The sequence below is a fragment of the Podarcis raffonei genome, chromosome W, assembly GCF_027172205.1.
Source record: "Podarcis raffonei isolate rPodRaf1 chromosome W, rPodRaf1.pri, whole genome shotgun sequence".
Lineage (NCBI taxonomy): Eukaryota > Metazoa > Chordata > Lepidosauria > Squamata > Lacertidae > Podarcis > Podarcis raffonei.
Window position 1 is genome coordinate 18,907,348 of NC_070620.1, and position 24,636 is coordinate 18,931,983.

Sequence of the window (24,636 nt, forward strand, 5' to 3'; positions counted from 1 at the left end):
GAGGAATCTGAGGAGGAGGGTTCAGGTGCCAGTTCAGTTGGAGGTGGTAGTGCTGTGGACTCGCATGACACAGCGGACTACAAAAGTGCAAAAGCCTCTCTCAGACCTTCGGAAGAGTCTGATACTGAATTGGAGGAGCCACTGTTCACCATAGGCCACCATTCTCCCAAAGATGAGAAGCCTAGCGTGGAAGACTTGCGTATAGTACGCAGATCTGAAAGAGCCACAAAGGGTAAACAACCCAAAAGGTATGCTGAGGAGTTTGCTAAAACAGCCAAAACAGCTGTTGTTAGTAACTCAGAGAAGTTTTGGAAATCTTCAAGCTTCCAAGAGGTGTTGGGTTGAAATAAACGACAGACGAATGGCAAGTGTCATATGGGAGGCATCTACCGAGCATGTCTCGGGGAGTCCCTTTTATTGAATATTACAGCATTGCCACATATGTGCTTGTTGCTGATTGGTTAACACAAATACAATACAAGGGTTGCATATAGACATTAATCATCAATAGATTAAAGGTTGGGAAAGGGAACACAGAATTAGACAGGCATGAAAACCTCCTTATTAAACAATTACTAATGATTGATATAGCAATTACTAATGATTGATATAGCAAGACTTAGAAGAGCATAACTAGCACATTCCGTAGATGTGGTCAACCATGCATTAAGAACAGGTCAGGGTACAATGTTTCATGAACTCAATGTGAACTGAACATTCTAGGGTGGGTGAGAAAAGCATGTGCAGAAGGAAAACTTCCCATCATCTCCCCCTTTCTTTTCCTTTTTGTGAGATGTTGCTATATGATTTCAGGGTGAATGGGACAAAAATACTTCGGGATACGTGGTATGCCAGCGCATGCCCGAAATAAGTCCGCCCACATCTCCCCTATTATTTACTGCAGGGTGAATGGGACAAAAATACTTCGGGATACGTGGTATGCCAGTGCATGCCCGAAATGAGTCTGCCCACATCTCCCCTATTATTTACTGTTGGTGCTGCCACTTCGCAAAGTAGGCAGCAATGATTTTATTAGGTGGCTGAGGAGGAGAAAGAAGCTGAGACCAAAGACGCATGAGACCAGGAACGCATTGGATGAAGCAGCATAACAAAATCAATGTACATATTATGACAATAGCATATTGAAAAAGATTACGAAGCCAATTCAGATTTGGCAACCAGCCAGTGAGCCACTGGGCGAACGAATCCCAGAGGCCAGAAAATCCAACGTCCTGTTTAATGTGGTGTGTAAGATTTTGCAAATGAGAGATTTGCTTTTGAATGGCTTTAGAATTATCAGTAATATTGAAACAGCACATGTCATTCACTTGTTCACAGCCATAATGATGAAGCATGAGCAAATAGTCAATGGCAGCACGATTTTGTAGAAGTCCATGATGAAGTTCACTCTGTTCTTTATTCAAAAGATGAAGAGCTTGTGAAGTAAAATTCAGAGCTTTTGCTGCGGAGCAAGCTAAAGAATTAATGTTCATACTATTCCGTACAGCCAATCCAGGGACTCCTAAGAGAGAAACAGCTAAGGAGATATATTCAGATCTACTGGGAAGAGAAACAGAATCATCACAATCATTAGTCAATTCCACAGAGCGGCGATATTGAGAGAGGGACAAATGATGCTTTTTAGGTAAAATGATGGACAAACGGCTTAAGCAGCAAGGTGTGCCATGGCTGATGTTTGCTGGAATATAATTGAATGTATAGCCTGGGCACGACCAGAACCAGCCTTCAGGCAGCTCTGTATATTTATATACATAGGAAATATTTACATAATTAGAGCAATTAAAATTATCTTTGCCCATTTTCACACAGTTGGTTTTTGTGCAGTTGACCATACGGGCGCAAGTGACATTAAAGGAAGCCACGTATGGGGTCAACAAATCAATGGCCAGAGGTGGGCGTCGGCGCACTTGGGTACCCCAGTTATGGTAACCGGAATAGCCAAGGGTGCGGAGAGAATCATTTTGGGGTAGGGATGAATAAAACCAGGTATCATTTTGCATATCAAAAGGGTCATGGCAAACAGGGATAAGGCAGGAGCCAAGGATTTCACCTATTGATACCTGCTGAGTTAGGCAAAAGGAAGAAACATTGAGGGTTTTTGCAAAAGATTCCGACACATTTATTGGTGTGGAACCACCGCTATTAGGAGCAGAAGCAGAGAGGGGCAAAAACAAAACGCTGAAAATGAGCACTATCATGGAATTAATATTAAGGCAGGAAATGAGACACAGAAGCAAATTATCAGGGGTTGCTTCTAGCTGCAAAAGATTCCCACACATTTATTGGTGTGGATACTGAAGACGGAAAGGCTGGAGGGCTTGATTCACATAATATTGGCACATGGTAGGGGAATTCAGCATTCCTTGTGGTAGGACTTTCCATTGATACCGTTCCGTGGGCTGGCTGTTATTTAACACAGGAACAGTGAAAACAAAGAATTTACGATCCTTCTCCTGTAAGGGGATGGAGAAGAAGCAATCTTGCAAATCTATGATAGCCAATTGACAAGAATGGGGGATCACATTCGGATTAGGCAGACCACACTGCAAGGGCCCCATGGGTTCAAGGATGTCATTAATCTTCCTTAAATCCTGGAGAAATCTCCATTTCCCACTTCTCTTTTTTATGACGAAGATGGGGGTATTATAGGGGCTAACAGAGAATTCAATATGGTCTGCCAATAATTGTTCATTCACCAATTGTTTTAGAGCAAGTAGCTTTTCCCCCGTTATGGGCCATTGTTCCACCCATACAGGGGTGGTGGATTTCCAGTTGAGGGGGAGTGCAAGCTTACTCATTAAATTGAATGGTAGCTTGTAATTGTTGTAGTAGATCTCTGCCCCACAGATTGAGGTGGATTTTCAGTACACAGGGCTGGATGTATGCAATGGTTTCAGAGCTATCAGGCAGAGAAACAGGCAACCACTGTACGCTTTTGGAAGAGGTTTGAGGTCCACCCACACCCCAAACTGCAGAGGCAGACTCAAGGGGCCACGTGGGGTCCCAGCAATTACTGGATATTACCGAAATGTCTGTGCCCGTGTCAATCAAGCCTTCCAGAACTTTGCCATTGATTTTATACTTATGAAGAAGTTTCTGGTCACCAATCCTCTGGATTAGAGCTAACAGCTGTGGAGAAAAGGGAGAGAGCTCGTGCAAATTACTATCCATAATAGAAGCAGTAGGATGAGAAGTGAGCACTACCAAATGCACCCAAGACTCACCCTTTTTTAACTGCATGGGCATATGGCTCCAAAGTTGAACCATGATTGTGCCCACATAGTCAGGATCTAGGACTCCTGGAATAACCAGGATTCCTTCTTTGGCTGCAGAGAACTTGGGTAGAATTAAGCCTGCGACCTTAGGTGGTAGTGGGCCCGCCAATTGGGTGGGCATAAGCACAATTTCACCAGGTAAAACAGCGTCTTTGGTTTCCTGATTGATTAAATCAATGGTAAAATCAGAGGGTGTATCCTTAGAAAAATTTTCAATAGTGGAAACTAACGGCGGAGGGCTCTCTATTTGTCCTGGCCCAAGAGCTGGGCCCCCATGGAGTTTCCCGAACTCCTGCACTGATTTGCCCAATGATAGCCTTTTCCACATTTTGGGCATTTTCTGGAAGGTTTAGCCCTATTGGCATCACCATTCCTGTTTGCTCCCCCGCCAGGGGCTCGGCATTGTTTAGCAAAATGACCTGGGCGTTTGCAATTGAAGCAATTGCTTGTGGGCTGATTGCCAGCCTTGATGGCACCGGCAAGCAAGGACATCGTGTGGCTCTGGCTGCCAACATCTGCGCAGGTTTTTTAGTTTTTTTAAAAAAAGATATTTATTAAAGTCTCCAATTTTTTATACAAACAAAAAACAAACAAAAAGATTAAAAAAAACATATAGTCCAAAAAACATACTTTTCAATAACAAATTTCTCTGACCTCCTCATACCTCCCCTTCTTGTATTCCATTTCAGGTTATTTGTTCAGCAAATCCCTAACTTAAAGCATTACAGCTTATAATATCACCTTATTTTCCCTTTTTTTTTTCATCCATGTTCCTTTATATCATTACAGCTAGAAACCACACAATTTCAATCCAACATCATTTAACATTCCTTAATTTTGCAATATTTCTGTAAGTAGTCCTTAAATTTTTTCCAATCTTCTTCTGCCGACTCTTCTCCCTGGTCACGGATTCTGCTCGTCATTTCTGCCAATCCCATACAGTCGATCAGTTTCATCTGCCATTCTTCCAGAGTGGATAAATCCTGCGTCTTCCAATACTTTGCGATGAGTATTCTTGCTGCTGTTGTAGCATACATAAAAAACGTTCTGTCTTTCTTTGGCACCACTTGGCCGGCCATGCCCAAGAGAAAGGCCTCTGGCTTCTTCAAGAAGGTGTATTTAAATACCTTTTTCAATTCGTTATATATCATTTCCCAGAAAGCCTTAATCCTGGGACACGTCCACCAAAGGTGAAAGAATGTACCTTCATTTTCCTTACATTTCCAACATTTATTATCAGGCAAATGATAGATTTTTGCAAGCTTGACTGGGGTCATGTACCACCTATATATCATTTTCATAATATTCTCTCTTAAGGCATTACATGCCGTAAATTTAATCCCGGTGGTCCACAACTGTTCCCAGTCAGCAAACATAATATTATGTCCAACGTCTTGTGCCCATTTAATCATTACAGATTTAACCATTTCATCCTGAGTATTCCATTTCAACAGCAAGTTATACATTTTTGACAAAGTCTTAGTTTTGGATTCTAACAATTCTGGAAACCAACTTTCTTGTCTAAATTGTAAACCTCCATTATCTGGTAATAATGAAGCCAATCTCACACTTTATCTTTCAGTTTCTCAAAACTCTGCAATTTCAGTCTGTCCCCTTCTTGTTCCAAAATTTCCCAGTATTTTGGCCATTTGGCCTCCATGTTAAGTTTTCTCTGAGCCTTAGCCTCCATTGGTGACAACCACCTTGGAGTTTTATTTTCCAATAGATCCTTATATCTAGTCCAAACGTTAAACAGTGCTCTCCTGACAATATGGTTTTTGAAAGCTTTGTGTGCTTTAACCTTGTCGTACCACAAATATGCATGCCACCCAAATACATTGTTAAAACCTTCAAGATCCAAAATGTCTGTATTCTCAAGAAGCAGCCAGTCTTTCAACCAGCAGAATGCTGCTGATTCATAATAAAGTTTAAAGTCTGGCAGGGCAAATCCACCTCTTTCCTTTATATCAGTTAGTATCTTAAATTTTATTCTAGGCTTCTTGCCCTGCCAGACAAATTTAGAAATGTCTTTCTGCCACTTCTTGAAACAGTCCATTTTGTCCAAAATTTGCAATGTTTGAAACAAAAACAACATTCTAGGCAATACATTCATCTTTATAGCTGCAAATCGACCCAACAAGGAAAGCTTCAAATTTGACCAAATTTCTAAGTCTTTTTTCACTTCAGCCCAACATTTTTCATAATTATCTTTAAACAAATTCCCATTTTTAGCTGTCATATTAATCCCCAAATATTTCACTTTCTTAACCACAGTCAGACCTATTTCATTCTGAAACTTCTCTCTCTCAATCAGTGTTAAGTTTTTCTCAAGAACCTTGGTTTTTAACTTGTTCAATTTGAACCCTGCAACCTGACCAAATTCTTGAATTAATTCTAAAACTCTTTTAGTACTAGATTCTGGCTCCTGTAGTGTCAAAACTAGATCATCTGCAAATGCTCTTAATTTGAACTGTTTAGCTCCGACCTGTATACCTTTAACCATCTAATCATGGCTCCTGTAGTGTCAAAACTAGATCATCTGCAAATGCTCTTAATTTGAACTGTTTAGCTCCGACCTGTATACCTTTAACCATCTAACCCTTCTAATCATGTTCAGCAAAACCTCCAGGACCGATATAAAGAGCAGAGGGGAAATTGGACGTCCCTGTCGTGTCCCTTTTTCTATCTTGAACTGTTCTGTAACCACATTATTTACAATTAGTTTGGCCGTTTGTTCTGAATATATTGTACCAATACCATTCTCAAAACCATGGCCTACCCCCATACCCTGTAGGTTCTTTTTCATAAAACTCCAAGAAATGTTGTCAAAGGCTTTCTCCGCGTCCACAAATATCAAAACTGCCTTAGTATTTATGTTCACTTCTAGCTTTTCCAAAATGTCAATTATATTCCTCAAGTTATCAGAAAGATGTCTACCCGGAAGAAAGCCCGCTTGGTCCTTATGAATCTCCTCAATCAGTACTTTTTTCAGTCTCTTAGCCAGAATGTCAGCAAAGATTTTGTAATCCACATTTAATAGGGATATGGGACGGTAGTTCCTAAGTTGAGTCTTTTCAGTCTCTATTTTTGGTATTAGTGTAATATAGGCCTCTTTCCACAATTCTGGTGCCCTTTTCCCCTCCAAGATTTCATTACAGACTTCCTTCAATGGTTGCAATAGCCACTCTTTCAAGAGTCTGTAATAGCAGGAAGACAACCCATCCGGTCCTGGAGACTTGCCTACTTGCATATTTTGAATGGCACCTTCTATCTCCTGGTCAGATATTTTACAGTTCAACGTAAGTTTACTTTCTTGTGAAATTTTTTGTAATCCATTTATCTTCAAGAATCGATCTATGTCCATTTCGTTCTGTGGCCCTTGTGCATATAGTTGTTCAAAATACTTCTGGAAGCAGTTTCTAATCTCAATTGGGTTATGTATATCTTTTCCTTCCACTTCCAGATTTGTAATTGTATTTAATTTTTGTCTTTTTTTCAGTTGCCAAGCTAGTAGTTTCCCACATTTGTTTGCTGATTCAAATGTCTTCTGTCTCATTTGTTTAATTTTCCATTCTATTTCCTGGTTCATCAATTCCATGTATTGTACCTGAAGTAACTTTATTTCTTTCAGGATCTCCTGTGACTCTGGCTTTACTCTCAGTTTTTTCTCTCCTTCTTTTATTTTCTCCAGAATTTTATCCTTTTTCTCATTTCGGCTTCTCTTCTTTATTGCATTCTGTTGAATCAGAAACCCTCTCATCACGGCTTTACTGGCATCCCAGATTACTCTTTTTTCAACATTAGTAGTCATATTTATTTCAAAATAATCTCTCAAGGTTTTTTGGGCCTTTTTATATACTTCTTCATCTCTAAATAGAGTGTCATTCATGTTAGGATATTTCCTTCAATAGATTTTATTGCATTAGCCGTGTGGCCATAGCATGGTATACATGGAAATAACAACATAAAATGGGGGTGGGGAGGTAAAGGTAGATATCGTCCTGGGCAAATACTTAAAGGGGAGGGGAAAAAAAGAGAGATAACAGAAGCAACAGGGGATTTAAAACATCGAGTGACCGATAGCACAAAAACAAAAAGACAAAAAACTGCTGAGGCTGGAGGAGGATCGTTAGAGGGGTCCTTCAGCTCCTCAGATTTGTCCTAGCTCCATTGTCCTTGTACAATAAAGCTACTTGGAACTTCATTCGATTGTGCAGCGTATCGACTGCAGCTGTGGTGTTGAAAAGAAGTTAGTGCCGTTTTCCTCTTCATCACACTGAGCAGGAAGTTAGCTGTCATCTCGGTAATCCAACAATCAGAGTCCTGCAAAAAAAAGGGACACTATCCAGGATTGGGAGATGAAGCTTGTTCATGAGAGGAGTTAAAAACCGAGATCTTTCATCTGTCCAGTTGGGACAGAAGAGCATTACATGTTCCATAGTCTCCAGGGCCGTGTCATTACAGGTGCATGTTCTGTTTGCGATGGGGACTCTGGAATAACGACCCGACAGAACTGCTGTAGGAAAACAGTTGAGACGGGCACAGGTAAAGGCCCTTCGCTTAGCCTCCGAAGAGATTGTGAAACAGTATAGAGGGATTCCTTCAGGGGGAGGAATAGCTAGGGCTAGGCCTGAACATGGCCCTCTTGCATCGGCAGCTGTGTTAGAGAAGTCAAGTTGCTGTAGCTTCTTTTTAATTGAAGGTAGGGCCGCCGGACTGATACACTCTAATTTAAGAACAGTTTTGCAATTCAGATTGAAAAGAGAGCGGAGTTTGAGGTTGATTGTAGTTTTCCAAGGGGAATTATGAATATCTCTTAGGATCAGATTGGAAAAACCACCTCTAATTCGAGCATCCGATGCAAGTAGGTGGGAGCTATAGGAAATGGCTCGACACCATGCTCGTTTTACAATTGAGGGCTGGGCGAACTCAAGTCATAGGGCTGCACCTGAGACGCATCTCGGGACACCGGAAAGAGATCTCAGAAACATATGAAGTGGGCGATCCAAGTTACCTGATATTGCTGTAGTCCATACTTCACAGCCATATAATAATTTAGGAACAACTTTGGCATTAAATATTTGAATTGCTGCTGGAAGGCGTTTGCTGCCCTTCTGGTGGTAAAATCGGACAATGGCATTGGAGGTCGTGGTTGCGGCGAAAAAGGCAGATTGTAGATGGGTGGTCCAGGAGAGATTATAAGTGAATATTAAGCCTAGATATTTAAAGGCTTTTACCTTTTCTAAGTAGCCACCTGTGATCTTAAGCGGCTCCAGCTTGAGTTTGCGGGAACGAGTGAAGTGAAGGACTTTCGATTTTTTATAATTAATATTAAGAGCTTCCGCCTTACAATAGGCGATAAATGCATTAACTGCATTTGCTAGGTCCGCAGCTGTTCTGGATAAGATGACGGCATCATCTGCATAGAAAAGGGAAGCAACGGGGTGGCCTGCTAAGTGAGGAGGATACTTAGTTGCTAGCTTCAAAGGGGAAATTGCATCATGAAGATAAAGATTAAACAGTAGAGGGGCCAAGAGACAACCTTGTCGGACGCCCTTGGCCGTTGGGAATGGAGTGGTAAGGGAGCCGTTGGGACCACTTCGGACGCAAGCTGTGGTGTTTGAATAAAGGGAAATAATTAGGGAGAGGAGGTGCGGATCAATTCCCAGATGGGCAAGTTTGGACCATAATCTCTGCCTAGGAATGGAATCAAAGGCGGCCTCCAGGTCCATGAAAGCGGCAAATAGGTGGCCTTGCCTTGGTGCAGTGTATTTACTGGCAAGGTGATAAAGAGTTAGACAGTGGTCCATGGTTGATGCTGACTTTCGGAAGCCAATCTGTTCTAGCGGTAGAATGTTCCTCTCCTGGACCCATGAAAGAAGTTCTTCCAGTAATACAGCGGCAAATATTTTCCCCGGAATAGATAATAAACTGATGGGGCGATAGTTCCTAGGGATGTTTGGCTGGCTGCCTTTGAAGATCGGAACTATTATAGCTTCTCTCCAGGAGTCGGGGATGTCTAGGGCGGAGGAGATAGCGGTGAATACAGGAGTCAGCTGTTCGCTCCACCAAAGAGGATCAGTCAGGAAAAGGTCCAACGGGACCATGTCTGGGCCGGGGGCCTTATTCCTTCGCATGGACATTATGATGTTGAAGATGCGAGTTGAGGTAAAGTTTATTGAAGAAGTGGGACTAAGAGAACAGGAACTGAAGTCCGACGGGGGGTGAAGGAGATCTGTAAGATGATTTGGAGAAGCGAAACTGGTTGAATAATAGGCAATCCATTCATCAGCGGAAATCTGGGTAGCTGAATTGAGTGGTGCCGAAGGTCTAACTAAGCGCCAGAAGGAGCGGGAGTCATGCCTCTCTACAGCCGAACGAAGAGTGGACCAAGCCTCTAGGATGTGCTGCTGTTTCTTGCAATGAATCATGTTTCTGTATGTCCTTTTAATATCTATGAGCTTTGCACGGGTTTGGGGGTCGTTGGAAAATTTGATGATTCTGACCATTTTCCTAATTCGCCTTCTTAGGGCTTTACATTCCTTGTCAAACCAAGGTGATTCAGAGAAGAGGCGTTGGTGGATAGGCGAGGTGGTGGTTGTGTAAGTTGTTGAGAAAGCATCAATTAATTTCCGATATTGGTCAGCGGGCAGAATTGGGTCAGAAGGAACAGCAGACATATCAAATGATTTTTGTATGTCCAGGGCAAGAGAGGAACTGAGGCTTGTCCATTTCTTTGTTTTGTATACAGGGTGGCTTTGTGCCGTGGAACTATAGTTTGAGGGGGCTGAAAATGGCTCTATTAGGTTTAACAATAGAGTCAATGGAAGGTGGTCACCCCCAAAATATTCAGCCACTTCCATTTTTGTAGAAATTGAAAATAGCTCCGCCGTCAATAAAATGTAGTCGACAACACTGGTTCCCCGGGAAGTGATGCACGTTAACTGCTGCGAGGACACGGGAGTGATGTTACCATTCGCGATGCAAAGATCGTTTTCCATGGCCAATTGGGCCATCAGCCTCCCCGACGCATTTGTTATAGGATCAAGAGAGCATCTGTTTCCCCAGGGGGGCTGCGGGGGATTGTCCAAGAGTGCTGCGGAAGATAATATATCATCGTCGTTGGGACCTATTCTTGCATTAAAATCGCCTAAGAGGATTTGGGGAGGTCCTGGGTTAGTTGTTTGAAGATCATGGAGCCAAGACGAAAGTTCAGACCACCTTTCATTGCGGTCGAAATCATTGGTTACTGGGGGCAGATATACTGTAGTTATCAACCATGGGCTTTTGGTCTTTGGAAGATGGATCTTTATAGTGAGAAAGTAAGGGGAAGATTTAATTTCCTCGCAAATAGTGAGGGATAAGTTGGTTGAAATAAGACAGGCGAGGCCAACTTGGGGGCGACCCCTGTTGGTTAGTTTACGAGCACAGGAGCTAAAGGAGCAATAATTAGGGAGAGCGATACTTTGTTGGGACCAGGTCTCTTGAAGGCACACAATGTCAAAAGAAGAGATGAAGTTTATTGCCTCAGGATCCTTTTGCTTTGTCGCCCAGCCGTTAACATTCCAGGAGACAATTTTAAGGCTCTGGGATGGATTGGATGCGTCTTTAAAGGAAGGAACTGCTTTTGCTTGATTTGTGAGTGAGGATTGAGTCTGTTTATACCTAATGATGTCGGATTTCCGCGGAGATAGGGAGCCGGCTGGTGTTTGCCTCTGGTCTGATCTTTGTCAATTATTTCCCAAGGTGCTTTTAGGGATTACTCTTTTATGAGCCGGCCCATTGCTCTCCATACATGGCAGACTAGCCAAGTGTTCTATAGTTTCGGCAGTTAAGTGTTGAATACTGACATTAGTGGTCACCGGGCCTTTGAAGTGTGTTATCTCTTTCCGTAAGTATTCTTCCGGTACCTGATTATGGCCTAATTCTGCCTCGTCTAGGTACCTCAGCTTGTCCCAAGAGCCTGGTGAGTTCACCTTAGGGATGGTTCTCCTTGTTGGAGGTGGTGTAGTGTTCTCTTCAGTGTGCTGGGCTTCCTTGATTGGAGGTAGGTTAATCTCAGCCACCGTCTGAAGGTAACGTGGCCGACAGGCCGCTGGGTTTTGTTCTTGTATAGGGTTCAAATTATAGGAAGTCTGGTCCTTATTGTGGGCGTCCACATTAATTTCCTTATCTATATCTCTCCCAGCCAGCTTAACCCTTAGCAAGTCTAGTCTTTCCAATATTTCAGTCCGTATTGGAGATGGAAAATGGCAAAATTGCCTAATTAGGGCATTTTCTTCCACGGAGAAAAGGTCCTCATCTTCATTCTCTTGAGATTGCAGGTCTTGCAGGTGAGCATCTTTCCTTTTTAGTTTTTGAGGCTCTTGTTTCTGGAGACCAGGCCAGGTTCTGGGAGGTTGTTTCTCCTTACTAGGGTTTGCATGCTTAGTTTCCAGAAGGGGATTCGGTGGAGCCTTGTTTTCAAAAAATCTGAGAATTTTTATCTGGGCCTTTGAGAATATATATCTTGATCTGTAGATAAACTTGGCCAGGTTCTGGTCTCTAAATGTGATCATTGCTCTCATTGAACAACCATCATGATACAAATAATCTACAGAAGTAATGTCCTATGGCTTGACTGCTCCTGGCAATATATCATTCAGAATGTTCAAGGAGCTCATTCTTCGATCTTTCCCTGAAAGGAAGCCCTTTGGTTTTGGGAAGTTTGTAAATACCAATTTTTGGGGATTTAAAATCAAGTTCCAACATCTTGCCTGAGTAAAGGCTTGCCGATCTTGTATAATGTTGTCATCGCGATTGGGCATTACATCGTCCCCATTTCCCGGTTTGCTAAGCGGTTTGCTGCCTTCATTGTTAGGCACCACTTCTCCCCCAGATTCTAGCTCACTGAGTGAACTGTTACCAGAGCTCTGGGACGTTGCTTCCATCCTCCCATTTAGTTCTGAACTATGGTTCGGAGATGCCACCTTAGCCATTAGCTGTGGCGATGACTTCTTTTTCCCCTTCCTGCCTTTCTCTTTTTTATCTCGTGCAGCAGATTTATTTGAGTCCGATGGGAGTAAATTAAATAATTTCTGCCATTGTTTATGTCGGCTTATCTTTATTTTCCTTGTTGTTTTAATGTTCTTAGTTTTCTTTTCCCTGGCTTTTGGTCTATTTTTTTGCAATTTCTTGGTTGTTACTGCTTGTTTCATCTTCACAGGTTCATCTGGGTTATGCACAAGTTCATCTGGTTTATGCACTTGGGGTGCATCAGTTGCTGTTGTCTGTTTTGGTTGGGGAATAAAATTTTCCACAAGGGTCAGCAATAACCCATTTGTTATTGTCAAGTAATTTTTTATGTTGAAAAGGTCTGTATTTATATCTTGGAGGTGGGCCTGAAAATGGCCATCACTCGGTTCAGTTTGAGTACATTTAGAAGTGGGCGCCTGGTCTTGGTGGCATGTTGTTAATTCTGCCAGGGGCCACTGATTATAGGTGACAGAAATATTTTCCTCAAGTTTCTCCGCTAGAACTAGCTCTTGCGCCAAGCTTCTTGGGGAATTTGTATTTCCAGAGTTTTGTTGAAGCTCTTTGAAGTAATGTGACCGTTCAAGATAAGTAAGGGGGGGAGGAGTGCCTTCGTCAATAATTAGTTCAATTTGTTCGCTCATGCATTCCTCCCTCTTAGGGAAATAACTTATAATTTTACTTTGTCTCTTTCCGGGTCCCGGGGGGCTAAGTGGCGTATCTGGCAAGATACCCAACTCCTTACATATCTTTCTGGTGAGGACCATGTTGGGTAGTTGTCTTCCAATTAGAAAGCCAGTTGTCCCCAAGTGTTTCTACCTAATTTGCAGGACCGATGGATGAATGTGGGTGTATCTGCAGCTTTCTCCTGCTTAGCTCATCAGCAGGCACTGATTCTCAATTTGTTTCTTTGGTGGAGCAGGAAAAGGGAGGAAGGGAGGAAGGTTTGAGAGCTCTTCCGTCAGCTCCCAGTGTCCTTTTGCTGATAAAAGCTGATAGAAGCTGGGGGTTAATTGATATAAGGTGAAGAATGGTAATTATTTTCCAAGCCGAGCCTCTTTATCAGCCTGCTTTGCTGAAGACGGTCTTACTCACACAGGTGGGACTCGAAGGGGACTTGCTTCAACCCTTTTTTCAGTGTTTCCGATCACCCACCTTGAGTTTTTTTTTTCCTTTCCAGTGACGGGGGATCCCTTCACGGCAGGGGAGTCAGGCCAGACCTCTTCCCTTCCCCACTCATTCGCTTCAGGGGATTACTCAGCTCCACAGCACCAAATGCACAGCGGGGGGTGCAGCAAGGCAGCAAGGCTGAAGCTCGAATCAGGTAGTAAAACAATAAAGCAATAAAAGCCCAGAAGGGTTTAAAAAACTACTTAAAACTGCTTGAAGTTTAATCTAAAACAATAAAACAATAAAAACCCAGAGGGGGTTAAAGAAAAAACTACTTAAAACTACTTAAAACTTAATCTAAAAGTGGACAAAGTTAACTAGGCTACTACCTTCGTCGCCATCTTGGCTCCGTGACAGGATATTTCCGTTCCACCTTAAAAGGGAGCAGGATGTTTGTGTCACAGCCTGCGTATTTTCCTGTCTCACAGGATGTTTATGTTGTCTGTTCTTTTTCGTTTTCTGCTGTTTGCCTGAGCAGTCGGAGCAGACGGTCATGTCTTCTTTTGTTCTGACCTACGCTGAATAAACTGTAAATATGCTATCCTGCTGTGCATCTTTTGCTGTGTGAATTCTGCTGAAAGAGTGTGCACAAGTCCAAGAATGTGGCTATCTTTTCCTGAGGCTTCGTGCTGCTGATTGCTGATACTGCCTGACTACGGGAGGTCGATGGATCGTCCGGCACCGAGCTTGGGGCTCAGATGGACTTTATCTCCCTGGCAGTATCCCAACAATTCATCCTCCATCTAAAGGAGCCGGGTTTCATTTGTTTCATCTCCATCTTTACTGCATTATGGTCTGAGCAAGTTTTAGGGGAGATTTCCACTTTTTTTTATCTTTGGTGCCATTCCTCTAGTAATCCAAATTTGGTCAATTCTAGTCCAGGTCATTTTAGCTTCAGAGAAGAAAGTTCCCTCTCTCCCTAAGGGGTTCTTAGTTCTCCAAATGTCAATCAGGTCCATATTGTCAGTCAGTTCAAAAAAAGTCTTTGGTAATCTACCATCTTTGGTGATTACCTGTCTTTGTGCCTTGTCCATATTTGTAGAAACAACTCCATTCATATCTCCCATTAAAATTATATTATAGTCCATGTAGTCCAGGAGAACTTCATGCAACTTCTTAAAAAATTCAGATTTCCCCTCGTTTGGTGCATACACCCCTACAATCAGAAATTTCTTTCCTTGAAGTTGAATTTCAATAGCCAAATATCTTCCTTGTTCATCCTTAAAAATTTGTTTCGGTGAAAGTTTCTCCTTTGCATATATCACAACTCCTCTTTTTTTAACCTTGTCAGATGAAATAAATTCTTGTCCCAATCTCTTATTAATAAGCAACTTCCTGTGTAGCCTCATTACATGTGTTTCCTGTAGACAGATCAAATCCAATTGTTCTTTTCTTAATATATGAAAAACACTTTTTCTCTTTCGAGGGGAATTCAGTCCATTACAATTCCAACTTAGAAGTTGCAGAGCCATAGTGAATTACTTACTCCTCCCACCAACTGCACCAAGTTGTTGTTCTTCTTCTGTCGGTGATGTATCTTTCCCCGGTTCAGGAAGTCCAAATGATAAGTTTGCTATGTCTCGAATTCCTTCTGATGCGGTTGGCTAATCTCCAGCTTCCACCCCCTTCTGTAGATTCTCCTCGTGGTCATTCAAAAATTTGTCTTTATCATCCACTGTCCTTATTCTTATTTTCCTTCCTTTAAATTTGAAAGATAGGCCTTGGGGAAATTCCCATCTGAAGAGAATTCTATTTCTTTTCAATAGGTCCACCAGATCTCTGTAGTGGGCCCTAACATCCAGTATAAGTTTAGGTATATCCCTGAAAATCTCCACAAGAGAATCTTCAATTTCCAGAGATCTTTGATACTGTAGATTCAAAATTTTATCTCTTTCTTCTTTTGTTCTTAAAGTAATCAGACAGTCCCTTGCTCTATTCTTTCTTTGTCTTCTGCCAATCCTAAATGCACTCACTATCTTGAATTCTTCCTTCCCCAGGTCTTTTTGCCAAAAGTCTGTAAATTCCTTTGTAAGATAATCCACCAAATTGTCCTGCTCCTTTTCCGGTACTGCCCTGAGTCTTAAGTTCCTCTCTTTCCCTTGGAGTTCGATCATAGACAAGGTCAAGTCATGGTCCTCAAGTTTCTTGTATACCGGTGGTATCTTCTCCTGGACAGCAGTTGCAATCTCCTTCGCTTCCTCAGCTAATTTCCGAGTCGAGGCCGATTCCTCTAATAACTTCTCAATAGACTGTGTATTAGAGTTCACCTTCTTTCCCAGTTCAATTATACTTGTAGTGTTCAGATCAATTTTTGCTGAGGCCTCAGCTACTTGTTTATTTGTCTCTGCAACCTGTTTGGCTAGATTTTCCAGTGATGCATTAATTTTACTAAGTGCCTGAGCCAATGGATCTTGTGATGACATAGCCTTTAGCCTTTGTTGTGAAGCCGCAGCTCCTGCTGAACTTACTGCTCCGGATGTTGAGGCCCTTCTCTGCTGAGCAATATCTATTTTGTATTGTTTTCCAGACCTGAGCGTCTTTTCTTCTGTCTGTTCTATCTTGCCCTTCTCATCTGCCATAGCACTCCCATACACAGTCCAAGGTCAGTCTCACGCCTAGTCACTTTGTTTTGGAAAGGAATTTTCCAGGCTCAGTTGTTTAGTGACTTGGTGCTTGCTACAACATAATCTCCTCTAGGGGGACACACTTCCAATTTCAGTTGCAACAAATATAGTCCTAGTAGATCCCCTTTGTTCTCTAAGTATACACAATTTCAATCAAAAGTTACTTTTATATCCAAGTCCGTTCTAAAAGCAGTTGCATCCTTTCACAAAGTATCAATATTCTTTGCCCTTAGCACTTTGACAGCTGTCAAACGCAGTCCGTTCCCAGATTTTAGAGGCAGCAGGTAAAACTTTGCTTCTCACTGTCTTTGCAGGAAAATAATGCTCCAAATTCACCCCTCCACCCCTGCTAAGAGGAGGGGGATCCTTCTTTTTTGGTGGTGGATTTAAGGTCTTTCAAAATCATCTTCCAAAGTTACTGCTTTGCAATCTCTTTGCTTTACTCTATCTACAAGCCGGGAGAAGCAGACTTCCTGTTTATACTTCTCCCGTTTCGGTACCAAATTTGATTCGTTTTTTTTTAAAAAAATTGGCTTCTTACCCCTACTCACGGGTAGTTGCTTTCAGTTCCAATTGTCCAGAAAGGAATCGGCGCTCTCCGACAATGACTTGCGGCTTCACCCCGCGAAGAGGGTAGACGACTCTCAGCTCCGCGCCGCTCACCCCCGCTCTGTTCAGAAGCCTTTAAAAAGGCTCCCTTGCAGTCGGGGGGGCGCAAATGGAGCCCGCCGAGTCTCCAAGCTCACAGGCTTCACCGCCTGTGATTTCTTCGGGTCTCCGCTTCGCCGCAGCGGCCAGACCCAAGCTTCGCGGAGCCGGTTCCCTCCGGAGCTCAGAGGGAACCCGCCATTAATCGCTGGCGCCGACCGGAAGTCCATCTGCGCAGGTTTGAATCATATCGGCCAGGTCATATTTGGGGCGATGTATGATTGACTGCAAAGCCTTCTTGCAATCGGTGTTTGCATTTTCAAAGGCCATTTTTTTCATCAATTCATTTTGAGCTGTAGGGTCATCAATCTGCCTGGTGATTGATTCTTTCAATCTATCTATAAATTGATGGTAAGGCTCCGAATGTTGTTGCTTAATATTAACAAAGGAACTCAGTGGTTGCCCTGAGACAGGGACTTTCCGAAAGGCACGTTGTACACAAGTCGTGGTGCGACTGAAATGTAAAGGTGTCGATTGCGCCTGGGCTGGTATATTATCATACAGACCAGCGCCAAAGAGTTGAGTGGCTGAATGCTGTGGATCAGCCAGGGCTGCTGCGCTATGCTTAAATTCACTTTCAAAAACCACATACTGAGCAGGAGATAAAAGCATGCGCATCAAATCCTTCCAATCTTGAGGTAGCATTGTGTAACCATTTGCGATCCCCTCCAGCATCCCTAGCACATAAGAAGATTTTAAGCCAGAATCAGTAATGGCTTTCCTTAATTCTCTCAGAACAGAATAAGGAATCACCTCATACATAACTTGCTGTTGTGCAGTGCAGTTCACATAGGAGATAGGGAAAGCAGATGGCATTTCCCCAGCCCATCCAGCCTCTTCCTCTAAGGAGAGGAGCCCTTGCTGCCTAGCTTGAGAAAGCGCGGCGCGCACAGCTCCTGTGGGAGAGCACGCAGGGGCTGAGGCAGGCGAAGGAGGGATGGAGGGGTGGACGTGGGCTGAGGCGTAGGGAGGGGTTGGCAAGGTTGCAATGGAGGCAGAAGCTTTGGGTAAGGTGGGGGATTGTCTGCTGCGGCTAAAAGAGCAGGGGCTGACCGAGATGCCTGAGGTCCTAATTTAGCGACGGCGTCTGCACATTTCTGCCAAGTGAGCAGACAATGAATCGGTGCCCTCGGTTCAGTGAAGAGGGTTTTTCCGATCTTTTGCCAAGCTCCTGATCCCAGAGAGCCGGACTCTGGGTACCAGGGGCACTGGCAAGCTATCTCACATAAGAATTGTTCAATTTCTTTCAAAGAAACATGAGCACCCGCCACCCGCTGTCTAACGAGATGGAGCAGCTCCCTGGCATGCTCCTGTTGGAACTTTGTCAGTCCCCCCCCCCCATACTCACGAATTGGCGCGCCAAGACTTTTCCAGTCGAGTGAAGTATAGGAGTTGCTGCATAGAGGGATCTGGCACGTCGGGGTCACCAGATGTTGGGTTGAAATAAACGACAGACGAATGGCAAGTGTCATATGGGAGGCATCTACCGAGCATGTCTCGGGGAGTCCCTTTTATTGAATATTACAGCATTGCCACATATGTGCTTGTTGCTGATTGGTTAACACAAATACAATACAAGGGTTGCATATAGACATTAATCATCAATAGATTAAAGGTTGGGAAAGGGAACACAGAATTAGACAGGCATGAAAACCTCCTTATTAAACAATTACTAATGATTGATATAGCAATTACTAATGATTGATATAGCAAGACTTAGAAGAGCATAACTAGCACATTCCGTAGATGTGGTCAACCATGCATTAAGAACAGGTCAGGGTACAATGTTTCATGAACTCAATGTGAACTGAACATTCTAGGGTGGGTGAGAAAAGCATGTGCAGAAGGAAAACTTCCCATCAAAGAGGTCCAAAGTTTAACCTCAGAGGATGCTGAGCCATGGTTAAATGCCATGAGGGCTGAACTTGATTCCTTAGAGAGGAACAAAACATGGGAGCTAGTTCCAACAGTTCCAGGGATGAAACTGCTTGACAGCAAATGGGTCTTTAAGGCCAAGACAGACCAGAATGGCAAGGTAGTCAGGCACAAAGCCAGATTGGTCACCTGAGGTTTTTTACAGGTACCAGGTCAAGAATATCATGAGACCTACTCACCCACCGTCAACTATGAGAGCATTAGGCTTATGCTCAAAATTGCTGCAGAGGAGAAACTGCATGTTTCACATCACAATGTGAACACAGCATTTTTGTACAGGGACCTGGGTGAGTCAATTTATATGCTACCACCTGATGGAGTACAGGTAAAGAAGGGATTGGTTTGTGCTCTTAAGAAATCCCTGTATGGTCTCAAACAAAGTGCCCGGTGTTGGAACTCTAAACTAACATAGACATTGTTTTCTCTAGGTTTTCACTAAGGCAAAGCAGATGCATGTGTGTTTGTCAAAGAGGAGGGGCAAAACAAACTGTATTGTATATGTTTTGTTGATGACCGTCTTTTCTTTTGGAAGGATCAGGCTTTATACAATGGCACCCTAGCTCAACTGAAGGAGCATTTTGACATGAAGGATCTTGGTGAGGTAATCAACTATCTTTCTCTGGAGGTGGAAAGAAACCAGGGAGGTGACATTTTGGTACAGCAATCACAGAAAATTGCTGATGTATTGACCAAACTGAAATTTGGTTGATGCAAATCCTGTGGATACACCAATGGTAACAGTTTTTCAGTTAGATGACACTGATGAAGCATTTTCTCATGTTACACTGTACAGATGCATTCTAGGCAAGCTAAATTTTATTGCCAGGTGTTCAAGACCTGATATTGCTGTCAGCACCAATTTGTTGAGCAGACACGCCAACAATCCTACAGTTAAAGTTTGGAAAGCACTGAAGCGCATAGTACGCTACTATGCACTACAGACTGAAATTCACTAATCAGAAGTCTGGAGGTCTTGAGATATTTGCAGATGCAAGTTTTGGAAGTGACATCACAGATGCCAAAAGCACTTCCGGGGTATGCTACATGTACAACCAGTGTCTGTTTGACTGGTCGTGCAAGAAGCAGACAACAGTGAGCCTAAGTTCTTGTGAAACTGAACTCAATGCTCTGTCATATTCACTTTTGGATTGTGAATGTTTGTTACAACTGTTTGAGGGCATGAGGGTTAATGTAAAGTATCCTATACAGGTTTACCAAGACAAAAGGTTGTGTCTGTCTTTGCTAACTTCTGAAGGATGTAAGCAAAGAACCAAGTACTTGCTGTTAAAATTACAACGTGCAAGAGAGTGTATCCAGAAAGGACTCATTCTGGTGTCCTACATGCCAGGAAAAGACATTCCTGCAGATCTGTTGTCAAAAGTTGTTGACAGAGAACAACTTCAGGTTTATGTGCAGCGGTTGCAGTTAGGCTGAAATACAGCAGCAGCGGGTTAAATGAAATGGGGAGGATGTTGAGATGTTCCGTTCCTCCCGTGCTGCAGATGTGTGTGGGATTGTTACCTGTCACATGTCTGTTTACATTCCAGCACTGATTGTTGGAGTCTTGTGAGAGGAAACTGAGATACACTGTTTCCGCTCTGCGTAGCTTTTGCTTTTGCATCTCTCTCTCTCTGAGGAAGAAAGACAGAGAGAGGAGCCATGTTTTCTTTCTTCTGTTACGTTTGATTTAATTTGCAATAAATTAGGCTTAGATGTTACTCCTCTAGTCTGAGGTTCTGTTTTGAACTCTGCTTGTCGTGTGCTCATGTCCCTGGATATGGGCCACATCAGCGTGACGGGAGACCGCAGTGATGAATCCCGGGCGACGCTGCGTTGGGGGAGGCATCAGGCCTCGGCGTTATCACCCAACAGTCCAATCACAGAACATTTCAGGATTTGGGCCTCTGCCATTGGCCTTTGAACTCTGAGTCATGATTCGCAGCTTGAGAGTTTAGACAGCCAATCACGGTGGGAGTGGCCCGGGCTTTCAGGAATAAGCAGTTGCTTTGCCTCTGTTTCCCAGTTATGTAGTTCAATAAAGGTTATTGCTATTATCGCTGTGTCTTGGTTCATGGGAACCACCCATACTTCACTGGCAACGAAGGTGGGATGCTAGGCTGCGTATGCAGCCCTGGCTAGCTTCCACAAGCTGAAGTCACTACTGGGAAACTGTTGCCTCAGCTGAGCTGAAATCACTGACTGCAGCCACAAGGCAGATCACACAGAGTGGACATCATGGCCACCCAGGGCCACATCGAGGAATTTGACACAACGGTTCCAGGGAAATGGGACTCCTACGCCACCCGGATTGAGTTCTTCCTCGCAGCCAATAAGGTGACTGACCCTGAACTGAAGTGGGCTACACTGTTGGGGGGGGGCCTGCTACGTTTGAGATTGCCCGGGCTCTAGTGGCTCCAGCCAAGCTGAGCGATACAACGTCCAATGCAATCATGTTGAAGCTGAGGACCCACTTCGCTCCCCAGCCACCTGAGATGGCCTGCCAGCATGCCTTCTACAAACAAGACCAGACCTCAGGTGAATCCATTGCTGTCAGGTTTAGCATTTCTCTCACACAAGACACAACATGCTGGCAGTTCGACTAAAAGGTAAAGGTAAAGGTACCCCTGCCCGTACGGGCCAGTCGTGTCCGACTCTAGGGTTACGCGCTCATCTCGTTTAAGAGGCCGGGAGCCGGCGCTGTCCAAAGATGCTTCCGGGTCACGTGGCCAGCGTGACGAAGCTGCTCTGGCGAGCCTGCACCAGCGCAGCGCACGGAAACGCCGCTTACCTTCCTGCTATAAAGCGGTACCTATTTATCTACTTGCACTTGGGGGTGCTTTCGAACTGCTAGGTGGGCAGGAGCTGGGACCGAACGACGGGAGCTCACCCCACCACGGGGATTCGAACCGCCGACCATACGATCAGCAAGTCCTAGGCACTGAGGTTTTACCCACAGCGCCACCCGCATCCCATTCGACTAGTTGAGGTTTATTCGGCAGTTCGACTAGTTGAGGTTTATTTATCAACAACAGGCTTACAGCAATCCGAGCTTCCCACAACTCATTCCTCACTGTTGGAGTCAGTTGACTCAACTGGCTTCCAGCCCCTTCCAAGGCCAGATATAAGCCAAGCCCGCCCCGGTTCCTGCTGGTCTTTCTTTGTTCTAATTGCTTGCTCCGCCTCCTACTTCTTGGAGACTAAGGTGCAGCCAATTCCTCCTCCTCCTTCCCCCTCCTGCTCCTTCATCTTTGTGCTGCTGCAAAAACTTACAGGCAGCAATCCAGAGCAATCCTGTTTTCCTCTGCCTCTTCCTCCCCATCTGCAGATTCCTCTCTGCCGGCCATGTCTCTGACAATTGCAGCCTTTGTTGCAGCTTTGCAGCAGGCCACCCACCACTGCAACATCAGTGACCTGGAGAGCCAGCGTGGTGTGGTGGTTAAGAGCGGTAGTCTTGTAATCTGGGGAACCGGGTTCGCGCCTCCGCTCCTCCACATGCAGCTGCTGGGTGACCTTGGGCCAGTCACACTTCTTTGAAGTCTCTCAGCCCCACTCACCTCACAGAGTGTTTGTTGTGGGGGAGGAAGGGAAAGGAGAATGTTAGCCGATTTGAGACTCCTTAAAGGGAGTGAAAGGCGGGATATCAAATCCAAACTCCAACTCCTCCTCCTCCTCTTCTTCTCATAATGCTCCGTGACCATCTTGTGTGTGGCCTGAGGAATGAGAAGCTTGATAGACTTGATAAACTGTTGTATAATGGCCAGAAAGTGATGGTTTTTCTGGAGCTGTTGTATGACTATTAGCTCAGTACTCCTAACTCTGTGGAAGTAAAAGCAGCTTTGACCTTGGAAATCTGAGTCACCAGCGGTGTTATGGCTGAGGGGGGGAAACAACAGACTAGAAGAGATTCTAAAGATCAGGCTTTCCAGGAGCAAATTTTGGAATTTATAAGCAGGATTTGCAGAGTCTTGCAACAGAGGTCAGAGCTAATACGCCCTGGCTTCCAGCCCCTTCCAAGGCCAGAGATTCTAAAGATCAGGCTTTCCAAGAGCAGATACTGGAGTTTATGAAAGATAATAAGCAAGGTTTGCAATGTCTTGCAACAGAGGTCAGAGCTAATATGCTCTGTCTCCAGGAATTGAAAAAAGACTTTGGAATTCTGCGCAAAGATCTCCAAGAGGTCAAAACAGAAGTTGCAGGTTTGCAGAAAAGAGTATCAGAGATTGAAAATGTTAAAATTTCAGACTTGGAAAGATTACAGGAATAATCGCAAACTGCAATAGCTTTTTTACAACTTAAGGAAAGAGAGACATATCTTCGTCTGAGAGGTCTACCAGAGATTGAACAAAGAAATTTGAAAGAGTGTTTGGTCCAAGAATTTGTGTCCTTTTGGGACCTAACAAAGGAAGAGGTGGAATCTACAATTGTAAAGGCCTACAGATTTGGACCTAGAGGTAAAAAGGACTCAAAAATTCTAAATGATTGCATGGTAGTCTTTCAAACAAAGGATCAAAGAGATAAAATCTTGGGATTGCATTACAAGAAGAACTTTGAAGTACAAAAACATTCAATTGTTTTGTTTAAAGAAATCTCAAAATTTTTCTTGGCAAAAAGGAATAATTATTTGGATCTTACAAGTGTTCTGAGAAGAAAAAACATCTTCTTTTGATGGGAATTTCCACAAGGCCTTTCATTTAAATACCAGCAAAGGAAATATTGAATTAGGTTAATCGAAGAAAAGAGAAGATTTTTGGAAAAGAACGCTAGTGATTTTGGATTTGACACAGGAACTGGAGTTGGTTCAGGCACTGGTGCAGCTTCGGGAACAGGATCAGAACTAGGGGCAGGAATCGAACCTTCAGATTTGGACTGAGACAATATGGCATTAAGAATTTTATCTTGGGAGACTTCCGGAGGCGGCGCAAAACCGTGATGGCGGACCTCTTCGAGCTCTGAAGAGGGGCACCGCAGAAAAGGGTTGCTCGCGACGGCGCAGCGGCAACCCATCAAGATAAACCACGGGCAGAGTGAGTCCGTGGCCGTGGGACCCGGCGGGCACCTGGAGCGACCCCGAAATCACAAAAGGAACCCCGTAAGGGGCTCCGGAGTGAAGGAGGGGGAGCGGTGCTGTGGGTTCATCGCTCTTTCTGCGGAGGCGAAGCCGCGCGGCTGTCACGGATGAGCGCTGACCTTTCTTCCAAGAAACATCGGGCTGAAACATCAAACCCGTGAGTAAGGACCTAAGATTCTACAAATCAAATCGGAAAATTTGGCTAAAAACGGGAGACGAGAAAGAGGAAGTCCGTCTTCCGACACTGCTTTCAAGATCAAAGCAGACGGTCTAAAGAGCGGAAAGCGCTGTGAACAGGGAAGCTTTGAAGCTTTAAATCGGGACTTTCGTGCACATTTGAATTTTACTTTTAAAGAATAAATACAGCATAAAATTGACCTGGAGCGGACACCCCAAGGGCAAGGGAAGACTCTAACCCCAAATTCCCGGGTGGCCGGGTAAAGTTGTTTAAACTGCGGAACTGTTGCAAGCTTCCAGATACTTTTGTAACTGGATAGTGTAATTTTGAGCTCACCTAGCTGAAGTGGATACAATTGCAGGCACCTTGCTGGAACTTTGTTATATGTTTAAAAGGGCTCTGCAGGACCTTTCTTTTAGCGTGCTGGAACTAATTTGCTTTTAAAATTGTTTTTAAAGTTGGAACAAAGAGACTTTAATTGCGGAAAGTTACCTTCTTCTTACTAAAACTTTGGTGGCACTCCCCCTAGAGGACATTGGGAATATAGAGGCCTGGGAAAGTTTCTCTGTTTACCTTCTCTCAATAGACTGTTTTTAATTCTGGACTTGCCTTTCCCATGGGATTACAACACTTGACCTTGAACGT